We start from the raw sequence: 18,538 nt of genomic DNA on the forward strand, positions 1-18,538 counted from the left end.
CATTCGCTGACAAGCATCACATCTCTTGCAATAATCATATGCATCCTTATGGAGGGTTGGCCACCAGTATCCTACTAACAGAGCCTTCCTAGCTGTCGCTTCTCCTGCAAAGTGTCCGCCACATGGTTCGTCATGGCATGCTTTCAATACTATGCCGATTTCATCTCCTGCAACACATCTTCGCATCACTTCATCTTTGCCTTTCTTATACAGTGCACCGCCTAGCAAGGTGTAGGGGGCTGATTCTAACAGAAGCTTCTTCTTCTCACGGCTTGAGATGCCAGGAGGATATTGTTGAGTTGCTAGGAAATTGGCTATATCTGCATACCAAGGAGTAACTGTTTCAACTAGAAACAAGGAAGCATCAGGAAGTTCTAGATCATCCTGTTCCCCCTCTTTTGGTTGAGGGATCCGTGATAAATTATCGGCTAGGACATGGGAACGGCCAGGCTTAGTGACCACTTCAAAATTGAACTCCTAGAATAGGAGTAACCATCTCATCAGTCGTCCTTTAACATCTGCTTTATTCATTAGGAAGGACAAGGCTTCATGATCCACATAGAATTTGAAATGCATTGACAATAAATAGTGTCGAAACTTCTCCAGTGCAAACACCATTGCCAAGCACTCAAGATTTGTCATTGTATAGTTTCGTTCCCTATCAGTGACCTTTAGGCTTGCATAATATATCGGTTGATCTAATTTAGAGGGGCCCTTTTTACATAGGACAGCACCTAGCCCTTCAACTGATGCATTTGTGTGCACATGGAACTTCTCGTCCAGTCAGGAGGCTGCAAAATAGGTGCTTGGATAAGGCACTGTTTTATGGTATTAAAGGCCTCTTCACAGTCATCAGTCCAAAGGAAATCAGCTTCTTTCCTTAGGAGCTTGTGCAAAGGGGCTGTCTTAGTTGCAAAATGTGCAATAAATCTTCTGTAGTAGCCCACATGTCCAAGAAATCCTCTCAATTGCTTGAGGTTTGTCAGTGATGTTAAGGTGGCAATCTTCTCAATCTTTGCTGGGTTTGTTGCAATCCCTTGTGCAGAGACAATATGGCCCAAAAGAACTCCTGAGGAGACACCAAAGACACATTTGTCAGGGTTGAGAGAAATCCCGTACTCTCGGCATCTTTCAAAACATTGCTCTAGGTATCCCCAGTGCTCACAGATCAAACTATAGACATAGAAGTCATCAAGAAACACCTCAATGAAATCATGCAGATGATTCTGGAAGGCAGCCATCATTACTCGTTGGAAGGTGGCAGGAGCATTACAGAGCCTGAATGGCATCACTCTGTAGGCATAGGTCCCCCATTCCGTGGTGAAGGTTGTTTTAGATCGGTCCTCTTCTGTGATTTGGACTTGGTTATATCCTCTGAATCCATCCAAGAGGGAATATAGCTCATGGCTTGCCACTATGTCCAACAGTTGGTCTGTAAAAGGGATAGGAAAATGATCCTTCTTTGTCTTCGAATTGAGCTTTCGAAAGTCGACACATATTCGAAGTTTCCCGTTCTTCTTGGGTACTACCACAATGGGTGAAACCCATTCACTATTAGCCATGGGATAGATGAACTCTGCTTCAAGAAGTTTCAATAATTCGGCCTTCACCAAAGTAGAGTATGGGCGGTCACTGTACACGAGCAGGCTCAAGGGCCTTTTACCCCAACAACCTCCCACTAGAAGGCCAATGGGCCAGGGAGTGAAAAAACAAAACAAAACAAAAGAGATAGGGTGAGGAATCATGACATCTCACCCAATGCCCAATCGGAAAGCGAGCTGTGCAATAAGTGGCGGGAACCTCCTCAGAAGAAGAGTCAAGCATCCTTGAGTCCATGACATCCAGGAGATAAGCGATCCCATAGTTCTAGGCAATAGAGCAATCCATGACTGCTTCCCATGAAGCAAGCAACACAACTCATAAGTGCACGGCTGTAAAGCATTAGAGTGGTGCATAGCATAAACGGAGTGCATAAAAGATAGCGGAGTGCATACATACTCTCCAAGGTCAATCATTGAAAGAGGGCCAGCATCCCGGACACAAGTCAAACAGGGTCTCAAGACAATTGTGGCCTCAACAAAGTGGAAGATTGACATACGGCTATAGAATTAGCCATAAAGCGGACTGAACGCGCATCAAGAGGCCTGAAAGGTGTTTGCATCTCATAAAAGACAGCATGACGGCTACGTAGAACCTGCTGGGCATCTAAATCCCAAAACTTGTAAGCCGTAAAGTCATCATCTCCATAACCAAGGAGTATGCATCTGCATGACATAAGCTCATGTGGCATACTGATAGATGCCTGGCAGCCAAACATCCTCAAGTGATCATAGGAGGGTCTCATGCCACCCCATGCCTCATGCGGAGTAATAACATCCAAAGAGAAACACGACATCCAATTAACCAAGTAGACTGCCGTCATAAGGGCCTCAGCCCAAAGCCCATAAGACAACCTAGCTGTGGTAAGCATAGAAGCAACTTTTGCCTGTAAAGTCAGGTGCATGCCATGAGCAATCCCATAATACCGTGGGTATAAGAAATCAATGCCATATTGCTGACAAGAGATCTGTAAGCTGGGAGAGATAGTATGACTCTCATAATCCATCTGCAAGCATCTAGGCCTGCTACCAGCAGAATCCATAAACCTGTCAAGCATAGTAACAACATCCTCAATCCGTACCAAAGCGTAAGCCTAAACACGGTAGGTAGCATGATCCATGAAGGTCACAAAATACGACGCTCCACCGAGTGACTGGGAAGGCATAGGTCCATACACTGCAACATGGACTAGATCTAGAGGAGCATGCCTCACATGATTGCCATAAGCCAAAGAGGCTCTGCATAGACCATGAGTACAATGAGGGCAAGTAGCATGGGGAAGAGCAAGCAATAAGCCCATATCACATAAAGCATCCATCTCAGTGTGTCATACATGGCCTAGGCGACAATGTCATAAAATACATGTGGTATCTACATAGCTGCAACCATAGGATCTCCCACATGAGAGACATGCACTACATAATCATTGCCATATCTAGCACCTTTGGCCAATACCAATCAACCACGACGGATTTTCCATGAAATATCCCCAAGAAAGACATAATATCTTGCACCATGCGACTGACTGACAGAGATCATGCTCTTACTGAGCGTAGGTATATGCAAGAAATCACGGAGCATAAGAGAAGACCCATTTGGCAAAGCCAAGTGTATATCCCCTGTACCAATAACATGACAATCCTGCTCAAGGCCCAAAGAAATACATTCGTCAACCTCCCTATAAGAAGAGAACCAAGCTCTATGCGGAGTAACATGACAAGATGCCATACTGTCTAAAAGCCAATCAAAGGTATAGGCCGTATCACTGAGCAAGTAATCTGCAGGGTAACACGATGCCAAGAGTCTAGGCTCAACTGCATCATCATGGGTAACTACATGCACCATACCACTATTAACATTGGTCTCACCTACTGTATTAGTGACTCTGCTCTCATGTCTAGTGTGGCACAATCTTTTCTGCTCTCTAATCCACTTGAAGCATTTAAGCTTCACATTCCCTATCTTTCCACAATGAAAGCAAACAGAACCTGTAAGACCTATAGAAGAGGACAACTGCTCTGTAATAGCATGAGTAGGGCTCTCCAATACATCCAAGGAGCTCAAAGAATCAGGGGAACTCTCATAAGAGAGAACATGCTCATCAAGAGAAATGTCTGCATGACTAGAAGAGCTGGAAGTCGTCCTAGCATTCTATAAAGGGGATTCATCCAAACCAGAAGGGGAGAATACAAAGGCATCAACTATGGATGTAAAAGCTCCCACACGGACAAACCTAGCAGATAAAAGCATGACATATCCAACCACTATAGCTCGCAGCCATAAACGCAAAAGTATGCCTCGGAGCCATAAATGCATAAGCATCCCCGAAACATAGGAGTATACATAACTTTGCAGTGTCTCATACCATGTATTGACATACATGTCGAGCCATGAATGGCAGCAGGCGGCAAATAAACCTGCAAGAATCAAGCTCCAATAAAAGCCCAAATATTTGTGTAAAAGCATCCAGGTAAGAGGCTCTGTAAAATACATAGTAGTAGACCATGTGCATACATGGGTGGCCATAAAGATCAACTACTCCTTGACATACATGGGCAATAGCAGCCCAAATAGCATAGATGCCATACAACAAAGAAGCAGGACGGCCATAATTGTAAATCCCAAGCACTATCCAAGTCCATTGATTAGTAAGTATCCCGCATATCAAATGCAAACGAGCAATCACATCTCAATAGGCAATTGCCAAAACAAGGGAGTAGTTCACTGCTCAATACCTGCAAGTGCATCCAAGTAATAGCCAAGATCCATAATCAGAGCATCAAATCCCATATAGTATCCAAGGTCGAAACAGAAAAAGCCAAGTCGTAATGGAAAAAGCCAAGTCAATGTCCAATTGCTCAAGGGAATAATCAAATGAATGTCGAGACGAGCTCCAAAAACTGCCATCCACAGCCAAAGCATAAAGCATTCACTAAGACATCATAACCCATAATGGGTAGCCTAGGCATAAACCATGTCATAGATGAAATGCCAGTTGCAAAGAAGTGACAGTCAAACCCAAATCGAGCTCTAATCTCAGCTCAAAAGCATTCTGGAGCATAAACAAGACATGTGGCATAGTCCAAATACATTATGACATCATTCCGAGTAGCCGGGAGCACCCCCTGACCAATAGGCATAATCCAACTGTAGTATAAATAGCTTCAGCCCCTGAAGTTTCCAGCAATAAATGACCTCTGTAAACTAAGCAAATCAATGCTCAATCCAAGCTCAAATCCATAGGCAAACCATAGGCATACATTCCCGTATGTATAGGCACCAACCGGGCATCAAATGCCAAGACTTGTAAGCATAAAATTGAAGTAACAGGTGGTTGCCCTGTTTTGGATAGATTTGGGACTATTCAAAACAGTCAATGGCTGAGCTAAATTAGCTCCAAATGCGTCTCACATAAGAGGTATAACATCCACAAGTGATCCGGTATCAATAGACATCAGTAGAAGTATCACATAAGCCATAGGCATACAAATACATGATGATGTCTTAGACCTGAAATCTGTTGCAAAATATTCTTCATCAGAATTTGGCAAATCCAACATCATCATTGCATTTGGAGCGTGCCAAAACCCCAACTTAGACTCTTACCTTGCTTGAATCGGGTTCCGATTGCCCGAGATATGACAAAAAGAGTGATTTTTGAGCCATTTTTGCAAATAGGTGCAAATAAAACATGAGCATGTTGTTGTACTTGAGGGGCCAAATCAAGGTGGGTAGGGGATAAGCAAGAGCCCATTGAAGGCCTACAATAGGCCTACACAAGCCTAGGACAAGTCCAAGCAAGAGGTGAAGAGAACAAGCTTCAATGATGGAAGCTATGGTTGCCTCTTCATGAAACCCTGCTATTCATGTCAAAGAATGGCTGAGAACTAAGTCAAAAGCAAGCTTTCATACCTCGTGTAGATGCCAAGAAGAGCTCGCGAAGGAGTGGCTTCTTTGATACCAGTTGAAAGGGATGCAGGAGACGCGGGAGAGAAGAGCACACACAATGTAGGTGCTGTCAACAATGTTATGACAACCTTATTACACTTTCATATATATATATATATGAATAAATAATATGGGCGGTCAGTGTACACTGGCATGCCCAAGGGACTTTTACCCCAACACTATGAGACAATGGGACTCTTGGTTTATGTATATGCTCTCTTATATGCTATTGGATCCAGTTACTTCTGCTTGTGGGCTGATTTGATTTCGTATGCTTTCGACCTTGGTACTTACCTCTTATATGCTATTGGATGCAGTTACCTCTGCTCGTTGGCTGATTTGATTCCATATGCTTTGTAGCTTGGTGCTTATCTCAATCAACAATTTGTCAATGATGTATGTGCTTATGGGATGTATGGCTTACTAATAATTTGAGTTTGTGATACTTGTTGATACCAATAGTCTATGATTAGTCATTGCTAGTTGTATTTTTTGTATTTTGATTGCTACTGGGATATCCTTGGCAATGGGAGCTTGCTTTCTTGGCTATTTTCCCATAGTTGGATTGACATATACTATTGTCTTTATTTCAACATTACTACAATGACACTTTTTAGCATTGTCTTAGACTCAGAGCAGATATTGTACTTTGGCAGTCTATTGCTTATAGTTAGTAGATAGCTCTATATTTTGGTATTCTCTCTTATTTTATTCTTTTTTTGGATGATTTTTGGGGACTAATTTGCAATTATGTATAGAAATCTGTTCTCTTGGATTTTACATTTTCATACTGTTATTATGATTAGTTCTTTGAATGATATTGCTATTTTTAATATTGAAAAGCTGCACAAACTTCACCTATTGGAAGATGCAAATATGGTAGGTATTATTTTTAATATTGAAAAGCTTGATGGCACAAACTTCACCTATTGGAAGATGCAAATATGGTAGCTACTAGTTCTTTGAAAATCAAGAGTGTAAAGTCCGAAGGCTTAATCACAATACTTGGGATGAATTGGATGAGCTATGTAGATCAATTATTATATTGTCATTGCAAGTTTATTTCAATGTTGTGACACATGAGGATAATGCTTGATAGCAATGTGAGAAGATATATAATCTTTATAATAAGCAAAGTCCTTTACAGATGTATTGATTGAAACAACTCATGGATCTTTAGATGAAGAAAGGGACTAGTGTATCTATGCGTTTGAATGAGTTTCACTCAATTTTCAAAAATTGACTTTAAATGCCATTGAGTTTAAGGATAATCTTCTTGTTCTTGCTTTTGACAATTCTTGAGTCATGGGACACTTTTCATATTATCGTGTGTGCTAATATGCCTAAGCATGGTTTGGAACTCTAGGGTGCTGAGGGTGCCTTAGTCATAGAGGAGATAAATAGAAAGAATGTGGATGCAACCCATATTTCTCATGCATTGACTATTAGGGACAAACATAATAGTAAGAGCGGTAATGATTGCTATGGTAGAGACTTACAAGGGTCCCAATCTCGTAGGCAGTCTCATAGTAAGTCCCATGATTGTAAGGTCTCTCTTACATGTCATTATTATGGAAAATAGGGTCATATTAGACCACAATGCCATAAGGTGCGTGATGATAAGTGCAAGGAGAAATGCAAAGGCAAAGTGCAAGATAAGTCTAGTTATCATAGCATTGTTCCTAATAAGTCTAGTGCAAGGGCAAAGTACAAGATAAGTCTGATGATCATAGCATTGTTCTTAGTAAGTCTAATGTGAAAATTGAGGAGATAAATGCCTTGGAGCATGAGTCTGATGATGATTACATCTTGGCAATTTCTTCTCTTGATGCTAGTCAGTTGATGCCTTGTCCACATTTTCTCAATGTTGGTTGCTTGATTAGGGGGATTTTTTTAATGTTACCGTGCATAAGGATTGGTTTCATTTCTATCGGAATGTGATAGGTTTTGTGAGACTAGAAAATGACTTGGCATAGGGTATTATTGGCATTGGTAATGTTAGACTACAATTTGCTTCAGGCGATACTTTTGTTTTGCATGATGTATGCTATGTTTCAGCCTTAACCAAAATTTTACTCTCTGCTAGACAATTGGATGATACAAGGTATCATATATTTTTTGGTGATTTTGCATACAAGATTACCTATGGGAAATCTTGCTTTTGCTCAAGGTGCCAAGGATGGCGGTCTCTATCCCTTGCTTATATCTGGATCTATTGACCATGTTTTGACTGTTGTTGACATATCATATGTATCTTTATAGCATCGTCCCCTTGAGCACATGTCCTTAAAATGAATGAAAATTCTTTCTCATTTGCAATATCTTCTACCTCTTAACTACAAATGTTTTGGTTCATGTGATCATTATCTTTATGGTAGATAGATATGCAATTCTCATAAGAAGTTTGGCATTATGCATATGAGTGAGTCTCTAGCTCTTGTTCATTCTGATATATGTGATCACATACTCTATTAATCACTAGGTGGCATGAAGTACTTTGTGACTTTCATTGATGACTGTTTGCATAAGGTTTGAGCATAACCCATAAAGCAGAATCTCAATGTATTAGCTGCCTTTCAATGTTGGCTTGCTCTTGTTGAGAACCAATTTAGGTGTAGATTAAAATCCCTAAGGTCAGATAATGTGGGTAAATGTCTCCCAAATATTTGAGCAGTTTTGAGATGAGTGGGGTATTAAGCGTGAGTTGATCACCCCATTCCAAAATGGCATCGCAAAGTGTATGAACATGATGATTCAAGAGAGAGCCCATAGTATGCTTACCTAGGCAAGCTTAAGGAAGTAGTTTTGAGCTAAGGCAATTACTACTATTATACACTTGATAAACGGATCCCCATGTATTGTTATTGGTTGTTAGGTTGTAGAGAATGTATAGTGTGGAAAACCTCCATCATATACTCATTTTTGTATATTTGGATATGAGGGTTTTTGTCATGTTCCCAAGGACAAACATAATAATTTGGATCCTAAATCAGTAAAGTGCCTCTTTCTTGGTTATGAGGATGGAGGTGAGATGGGCTATTGTCTATGGAATTTGCAAGCTAGGAAGCTCATTCATAGCCATGATGTTGTTTTCCATGAGGAGAAGATGCATAAGTAGCCTAAGTAGGCAGTTGAGGTACATAGAGTGATATTTCAAGAGGAGCCTTTTGTTACTATACAACCAGCTAGACAACTTGCAACTAGTGTTCTAGTGGCCCATGATCATGATATTAAACATGATGTACAATTCCCATAGCCTATTTTGCGATGGTCTACTAGATCTAGATGTTAGCTTGATTGATTTGCACTCTCTATGGACTATGTTATGGCAACAAATGCTAATGAGTCTCTTACCTATGATGAGGCCATGCATAAAGGTGATAGTCACTCTTAGAAGAGGGTCATACAGTCAGAGTATAACTCATTGTAGAAAAATCATATGTGAAATTTGGTTGCTTTTCCTAGTGGAAAGTGTGCTTTGCCATGCAAGTGGGCATACAAGTTGAAGAGTATCCTTAGATGCCCTAAGCCGACATATGAGAGCATATTGGTTGCAAAGGGTTTTAAGCATAAGCATGGTGTTGACTTTGATGAGGTCTTCTCTCCTATGGTCAAGATGACTATCCTATGCTTAGCACTAGGTTTGGTTGCATAGTTAGATTTGGACCTTTATCAAATGGATGTAAAGATGACTCTTTTACATGGGGTCCTTCATGTATGTTGCAACCATTAAGTGTTGTTCAGATGGCCAAGAATCTAATCTTCTATGCAAAGAAAAAGTACATTGAGATTCAGTATTACTTCAACAGGGAGGTAATAGAGGATAAGTTTGTTGATCTCGACTAAGGAGAATCCTACAAATATGCTCACTAAAAGTCTCCCAATAGAACATTTTTCCTTCCATAGAAAGATGATGGACATAGGATGAGATGACATATATTCCTTATCCTGTTGTACTTTATATACATTTGTACTGTCACTTTTTCTTGTCCTTTCTTCACTAGGGACACATTCGCCTTTAACTGGGAGGTTTATAAAGATAAAGACACATGTACCTACATCACCACATATTTACTTTATACGTTGTGACTCCACACTTGTACACTACAAGTGGCGGTAGGTGCCCATTGCTATCACTTTAATTTTTATTCTTTTAGTGACTATTGAATAGGGAAAGGCTGATCACACATTGTGACTGTTGGAGTTCTCACATACAATGTGTTTCTCTATTGCTCTCTTGCTTCATTTGCCATAGCTCTTGCTCTCTTACTTCATTTCCCATAGCTCTTGCTTCGCTCTTGCTTCCACTATGTGCTTTTACTCAAGCTCTACCTTTCATTAACTATGGTTGAACAACTAGCTTATCAACTATGAATTGATTCCTAATTTATGACTTGACTACTAACTTTTGACTTGATGACTAACTATAACTTGACTACTATTTGCAACTCAACTGCTAATTGTGATTTAATGACTGCGAACTACAAATCAACCACTTCTAGTGACAAATTACAATGACTCAACATCTGGAATCTGACACATAAAAAATAAACAATTAGCTACCAACTAATGGTGTTGGATCAACTAATAATATCATTGGCCAAAAGTCAACTCAACCATTGTAGTGTATCGATGACAACGATCTATGGAAAAAGGGCCGTAATTATGACCTACGCTACGATACCAACTTCATCACCAATGGATGATAGTAAATAAACCCTCGATGATGGGTGTAAGTTGTGTGATTAATCTAGTGGTAGGGGTGTCAAGCCAACTACATCCTCAAGGGGTTCACTATATGTAAACCTCACGACATCATTGGGGGTTCACTACATGTAAACCTCTTACATCATGTACATTTAAGGATTATTTGAAAATACCCTTATTGGTGAATTTTTAACAAATAAAACATATCCTTTTTTATTCAATTAATGAATAAAAACTTTGTATGTCACCCTTCTATATCAGATAATAAGTCAATGATGATGAATTGTTTTCAGGCCTGCATGATGAGTCCACCTTAAGGTGATTCACAGAAGGATGATAATGGTGGCTTGGACTTGCATGATGGTGTGGAGAGATCAATGCATGCATTATAGAGGTGTTGTACTAGTGGCCAAATTATTGGATGTGGTGAGCAATCAAGCAATGTCTCCATCTAGGTGTTGTGCCCAACCTAGTGGTCATTCTTAGCCACACAATGGTGTACTCCGAGTAGGCAAGTGGAGTTGTTTAATGCCCAAGCAGCGACATGCAAGGATACAATGAGTAGAGACAATAGTTCTCTTCACTACATAGTGGTAGCAATGTTCAATAAATCAAGTAGTGTTCTTCTCCACAACATAACAAGCGCAAGTGATGGGATCTCAAGTAGTTGATTGGTGTGCTGAAGGGAGTGGACTAATGATGGTGATGAGAGGGATGCAAGTATTCCTTAGGATTTCCCCCCTTTTCATCAACATGATGAAACATGTCTTTTTCTAACATGTAAACATAACAAAAAATATAAGAATAAGAAAAACTAGAAGGCTAAGGCCAAAAAGCCCTTGTTTCTATGCAAATGCATGTTTTCCTCTATCTCCCTCCCTCTTTCTCGCATGAATAAAATCTGTCACACCTAACCACATGGTTACATGTTGTACCACGTGTGTGAAATATAACTTATCCACACTCTATATTTATTCTACTCTATCCTTTCTAATATCCATGCAAGAGTAATTTACCCAAATCCTTCTTATGCAATGGTATCAGTTGCAACTTCTAAAGAAGATTATTGTGAGGGCAATCCAATGTGATAAGTTGCTTTTTTTTCATTGTTATGTCTTTCATGTAATATTATAAAAACTTTTATTCCATGTAAGACCTAAGTATTTCCTTCCATGCATTTTAGAGGTAGTATACATGCACCTCTCCTCTTTTGCTACACAAGGCATGCAAGGGGCATTTTCTAACATGTCTATAGTCCCAACAATGGAACCAAAATGTTATGCTCTACAAGCCCAATATTGGGATAATTGGACAAACTATTCAAGTGTTTCAACACAAAAAACACACAATTATCTCTCACCTAGCATACTCATTCTAACGATTCAATGGGTGACGTAGTGAGGAAACTTACCAATACTTACCACATTATCATCATTCGCATTGGTAAGCTATATTCTACAATCCATGCACATGCTTTTTTGTCTCCTTACTTTTGTTTGTCATCCACATGCTTAAAAGGATTTGATGCCACAAATGAGAAGAGATAGAGAAAAGCTTCATGTTCCACACCCTCACTCCCTCACAAAATCAACAATATAGACTCTTACTCAAGCACTCAACATACCACAAAGGATGGAGAGAGGAGTAAAGAAGAGAATAGATGAAGCTTCACAATCCATAAGTCCCTCACTCTCCCTCACTCCCTCTCCATCACTTTCACACATTTGGACAATAGAGTAGCAAAAGATATAGGAAGCAAACTAACACACACATGAAAGCTTCTTCTCTTCAAATTCATCCTTTATATACATGATTGTTAGAGTTTGAATTTTCCCATTCCCCTTGGGTATTCAACCCCCTTCATAGCCACATGACTAGTCTTTCCTTCATTTCCATGTGCCTAGATCTTAGTTTTAATGAAAAAACTAACTTTCACATCCTAGTCTCGTGATTTTAACTTTTCTACAATTTGCACAAGACGGAGCCCGATCTCCATAAAGTATCCAATTGATTCATACAACAATTTCTTTTAAAAAATTATGGAGCATATTTACACTTGACATTAACAAGATTGTTGTTATTTAGCTACAATCAATGGCTAGGTGTCTCGCTAATTGCCATTTTTTACACCATGTGTTTGATCAAATGGTATCTTGGTTGCTTATGTAGCATTGGTGGCACTAGTGGTATTCACTTTGTAGATTCTTCAACATCTCTATTATCACCCAATCAACTCTTTCTTGATATTTTCTCTACCAACTTAGACAAATAGTCCTCTAAGGTTCACCTTCGGTTATATTTTTAGTGAAGTTTTAGGATATGTCTCTAATCATCACATAAACAAGATAAAGAGGCCAAGTTGATGCAAAAGAGGCTATTTTTTAATTCAAATTCAAAATTCCTAGTTGGGATAGTTATCGACTCTAGTTGGGTAGGATTCCAAGGTTACTATTATTGATTAGTCATCAATGGGACTGCTTAGACCATTATTGTTGTAGTAGAGTCATTATTGGAGGCACAATTTGTGGTCTACTATTGAGTTGAAGCACATATTGGGATATTGTAGGCATTTATGGATAGGGGTAGGGAACAATCCCTTGGATTGAACTGGGCTGATACATTTCTCTTGGCATTGAGGGAGGCAAGAATTCTCTTCCTTGATCCATGGCCAATCTAGCCCCTATTTCATCATATAGTCAAGCATCTTCCATTATAGCTTACAGATTAGTTGGCTATCTTAGTTTCATGAACTTTTGAACCTCTAATTACAGTCCTCTAAGGAATACTCCCTTCTGAATTCCATCATCTAGTTTGTGGTTGGACCATTTCTTTAGTATGGATTCCATTTTACAGACATGATTTGATCCATTCTCCAATCAACTAACTTAAGTTTATGAATTTCTCTCCCATCTACTCTTTAAAGCTTTTATACATAAAATAGGTGAGAAAAGTGTACTTTAATTCATCCCATGTGTTGAAAGTTCCAACTACATGTGTCTCGTACTATTGAAACACTAAACCTTTGAAAGTGGTAGGAAATATGACTAATCAATGCTCTAAGGTCTTAGAATTGTTGGGCACACAAGCTATATGAATATATTAGGTTCTTCATTGTACTCTCGCATGAAAATGGACAATGGGACTACATTGGTAAGATGATCATCAACATTTCTAGGAATTGTTTGGCTACATAGAGGGCCTTGGTTTTGTTAAGCCATTGGGACTTCTATAAAGAGTGTTGCAAGGGTATCAAAATGATTCTTTTCCTATTACTTTATTTTTGGCTCTAGCCTTAGCTTTTTATCTTCTCACATGCATTTGAAGACATTCTAATGCTTATCTCTTTATTGATTCATTCATTACAAAGTTGGTACTACCCATCTTGTTAGTGCTCAACTAAAGGGAACAAAGTGTTATTTGCTTTCTCTAATCTTTGAAAGATTTTCTTGCCACAACAATTTTTCAACTTCTTCATTTTCACACTTTCTAAATGTAGCTTTCGATACTACTTTCAGAGAGGGGAAGGAAATTGGTGCTGAAATGTCCAAACCTCATTTGCCTTAGGATAGTCATTGTACCATCATTGTAATAGTACCAACTTCTAAGAGTCTCAATACTATAGCTTGTGAAGAAAACATGATTCAATAACTTCTAGTGGGCTGCCAATTGAATAAATAGAAGGTTATTAATACATCATGATAAAATTTCCAACTCTTCTCTTCCCTGTTTTTGTGAACTTTTACTAACCATGACTCCTAATTAAGCTTCTTCACAATCTTTTATTTAACATTCTCTCATAGATCTTTAATGAAGGCCAAGCCCACCATTGCCAAACATTCTTTTTTCTTTTATTTCTTTTCCACTGAGGGTGCGTGGAGCATATTCATGAAGAGGGCCTTGCTTAAAAATGATAAGCACCAACTTGCATCCAAGTTTCTAACAAATTGTTCATGGCTTATCTTGTACTGAGAATGCACTTACCATTGATAGGCAACATTGACTATGAGAAATTGTTCATGGCTTATCTTGTATCAAGAATGCGCTTACCGTTGACATGCAACATTGACTATGAGAAGCACTTTTGTCCTTGTATGCATTAAGGTTTACATGATTTCCATTTATACCTTAATTAGAGATAAAAGCTACATCATCATCATCTCAATAAGCATGATGGACTACCCTGACAAACAAATTCATGCACAGGAACATGCTAATTGCTTAACAATGAGCTGAAGGAGTTAACAGAAAAGCTTGACGGAAGACTACAAAACTAGCACATATGCCTATTCTCCTCAGCTTGTACAAAGAGAAGTCGTCCTCTACATTGGGTAGATTGGGAGCATCCAAAAACAAGAGCTCTCTTGATTTGTTTGCAAAAAAGCAATACTTAGCAGTGATACTTGTGGAATTCAAAATTCATGGACCACCCCTCTATGCAAAATATGAAGAGCACCCCTACTTTTTATATGTTGTCCTCTCATGTCCTCTTCAAAAGAAGTTTCACCAAAGCCACCACTCCAACATCCACCTCCACAATTTGAGTCACCTTGCAAGTTTGCACAAATGACCCAAGCTACATATCATTCATGAAACCATGAATGAAAGATATCCTCAACCATTTTGTGCTCTTTGCTAGCACTCCACCACATCACTTCTTTTGTAATCGTAATTGCGTACCTTCGCCCAAAGGGATCTATTATCACCTTGCTAATCCTTTGCTAGCCAAGTGGAACCAACACTTCATTTGATAGCAGTAGAGCACACCAGTGAATCATACACATTCCATATGAGAACTTAGGGATTTCAAGTAGATCCACCTCATGGTCACTCATTAGGTTCTCACCTCTAAAGTTGGTGATTATCTCATTCAAAATGAAGACAAATTTGTATGCCTCAAGGGTGTTAGACTCGAACTTTTTGTAGTCTTTGTCTGATCAATACCTCAAATTCACCCTCCTTTCCATGTCCTTCAAGAGTATCACAAATCCAAAGTGGCCCAAGTTCTCTTCACATAACATGCTATCTTTAGGCGTGAGGTTAAAGGAGACAACACTTGCAAACAAAGGAAACCTCAACTTGAGCTATTGAACATTACAGATTTTTCCTATTTGTATGGGGAGTCCCACCATAGCTCCAACTATGGAGAAGAGCACAACATACCACATTTGCAAATCCATCATGTAGATCAAAACAATATGCACCCAAAGAACACTATGACAAACTTCTTGTTGTCTCTAAACAACTCATGCCACTTGAAATTGACCATTTTTAAGCTAAGAAGCTCCCTACTAGGATTCGCAAGAGGTTTCACTTGGCAAAGAAGAGGAGAAGATCTCTAGTGGGATTGGCATGAGTGTCTCATGGTTTATTACATGTTTTGATCAAAGGGTACTATTTATTATGTACCATGGTCTACTATGCGTTTTGATCAAAAGGTGTGCTTTAATACGAGTGTGCCATGGTATTATGTGTTTGGATTAAAGGGCATGCAACCATACAAATAAATGACAAATTAGACCTAGAAGCTGAGTTAGGTTTGGAAGTTGATCCCTAGGCTAGACTAAACTCTTCATGATGGACTTGAAAGTTGGAGGAGATGACAACATTTTGAGTAGCTTGACATTGAACTAGAAAAATATTTAGAGTTCCATATCTTGAAGATATCCATGATGAAAAGGTATGTAACATTTCTTTTATTTGAACCTTCATGAGAGTCATTAGTTAAATCAATACACATAAACTAGACCAAGTTATTCAATTGCCATAGAAATCATTAGTTATTACAAGACAATATCTGCTTTTATTTAGTTAATTTAAACTAAAACTAGTGTATTTACTTAATTGATTTTACATATGTAGTTACATAGTCTTCTCGATACATAGCTTAATTTAGTTATGTTCTTAGTTTTACATGTGTAGTTAGTTTTAGGTACATATTTACATTTGCTTATTAAACTAAAACTATTAGTTTAGTCATTATTACATTGTGTAGCAAAATAAAGCATACTTTTTGTTATTTAAAAAAAAGTAAAAGTCTTATTCAATAATATTATATAGGTGTTATAGTTACTAATCATATTCAGAGAGCGTCTGTAGTTTGTGTATAAGGCAATTGATCACAAATTGTTTAATTAACTAATTAGTTAATTATTTAGTGTTGCAAAACAAGACGCGCGCACAGACACACAAAGAGTTTACCAAGAAGAAGACTCGCGAGCCTATATGGCGCAAGGAGAAACAATTTGGAATATAAAGGTGGTGAGTAAGGATAAACTAGGCGCTCCGCGCCTAGACACGCCCCGGCGCTTTGTGCCGGGGCGGGCGCGATATTTGAGGGGGGGCAGGTGCTGGACGCGTGGCACCCGCCCCCGCGTTCTCTTTTTTTTTGTGGGGGAGGTGGGGGCTGCCACGTGGCACCCGCCCCCGACCTCTCCTTAACTAATAGTATAGATAAAGGATTTTTGTCCATCATGACAAGTAAAATTGCGCGTGCGCGCACTCTCTCTCTCTCTCTCTCTCTCTCCATCCATCCATGCTCTCTTATTCTTTCAAAAAGCAACACATTTTGCCATAAATGCTGACGACTTCATTTGTCCGGTGGCTTCAACACGCATCTGGTCATCTAAAATTGTGTGAAGCCACGTCCTGGGATTTGATTGATGGTGTAGTGCCCCTGTTCAGCCTGTTGTGGAAATACAGATACCTTTGCTCCCGGATTGCTGCTCCCATACATCTTTGTGTCCAGCTTCTATTTCCGATGTCAGAGCATTAATAGACTGGAAGGAAAGGGGGGTGTTTCGAGGGGGAATACCGATGTGAGAGCGGTGATGGTGGCAGCCACAGCAACTACAGCTAATCATGGCTGTGGGCCGAGAAGGGGCTGCCGAAGGAGGAGGCGCAATCACATACTGGAAGGAAAGGGGGTTTGGAGGGGATGGCACAAGCCCATCGCATCGCCAAATGCTCCGAGTGAAAAGGGCATGTCGCAGGAAAGCGGCAAGTCCTTTCCTTACAGACCAAGCGGCCATATATGATATGGTGGCTAGCAGAAGAGAGAAAAAGAGATGAAGCTAGCCAATGGGCAGAATGTCTTGGACCCAACTAAAAGGAAGAAATGAGAAATTACTTTGTACCCCAAAGTGAAAAATTTAAGGTGTGAGATGAATGGTACGGTACGGTCTTAGGATGCAGAGTGGGAAAATATAGAACTCTCAGCTTGATGCTATCAGACATGGACGACACCACCTTACTCCACGCGTTCCTGTATGATTGGGCCCGAAAGGAGGTTGAACTGCAGAATCCCGCAACCTTGAAGGATGCTTTCACCAGGGCTGGGCAAAACGCCTTGCAAATTTGGATGCTAGGAAAACAGGAATCGACACGAGGTGCAGCTCGACGGTCCTCCCAAACCCGACCCTGACTCAGGCAGGAAACAGGCCTAACGAGAGCGGAGCCTGAACACAATCGAGTCAGCCCCAAGGGACTCAAAGTGCAAATTCCCAATCGAGTAGCTCCTCAGCAACAATTATGGAAGGGAAAGTGTGGGACGTGGGGGTCATCCCGCCCTCCTCCCCGCTGCCTCCGATGGCAAAGAGATTGTTCAGAACTCAATAGAGCAAGCAGCTCCAAAATGATTGTCGCATGCACCAATGAACAAGAACAAGACGACCACTGTGGGGCCTCTTCCTCCATGAGAATCAAAGATCTGCATGAGGACCCCCATGAGGATAGTGACGATGGGGATCAACCCAAGGTGGGGGTGATGCAGTTATGCCCCCGACTCATGCCAGCAAAACTTCCCTTAGTGAAACTTATTCATGTAGATGGCTTCATCAACGCACACCCGTAATGCTTCATGGTCGACACGGGAACGATTCACAATTTCATCACACCTCGAGTGGCGGAACCTCTAGGGATCTGAATGGGCAAGCCCGAAACTTTTGCGGTGAATTTTGGCAGAGGCTAAGAATCCAACACCATAATGGCTTATAACATAGCTATTCAAATCGCGAGTGGCACCAACGCATGGACTTTGTGCTGGTCCCATTGGATGGCTTCGAGGCAATCTTGGGCCTCACATGGTTTGACAAGTATGTCATCTCATTACTAGGCAAGGGCATGAATAAAATCATTCTAGAGAAAGATAGAGAATGCCACAACATACCCTACTTCAGGACTCAGTTGGGTGAAGGTAACAAAAATCAGATACGGCAACTTTCAATGGCTTGTGTTACACTTTGACATGACCAACGCACTACCCACATTCTATACCCAAATTGATGAC

The sequence above is a fragment of the Lygodium microphyllum genome, chromosome 7 (genome assembly GCF_053477565.2).
Source record: "Lygodium microphyllum isolate KBCC chromosome 7, Lygodium_microphyllum_v1.1.10, whole genome shotgun sequence".
Taxonomy (NCBI): Eukaryota; Viridiplantae; Streptophyta; class Polypodiopsida; order Schizaeales; family Lygodiaceae; genus Lygodium; species Lygodium microphyllum.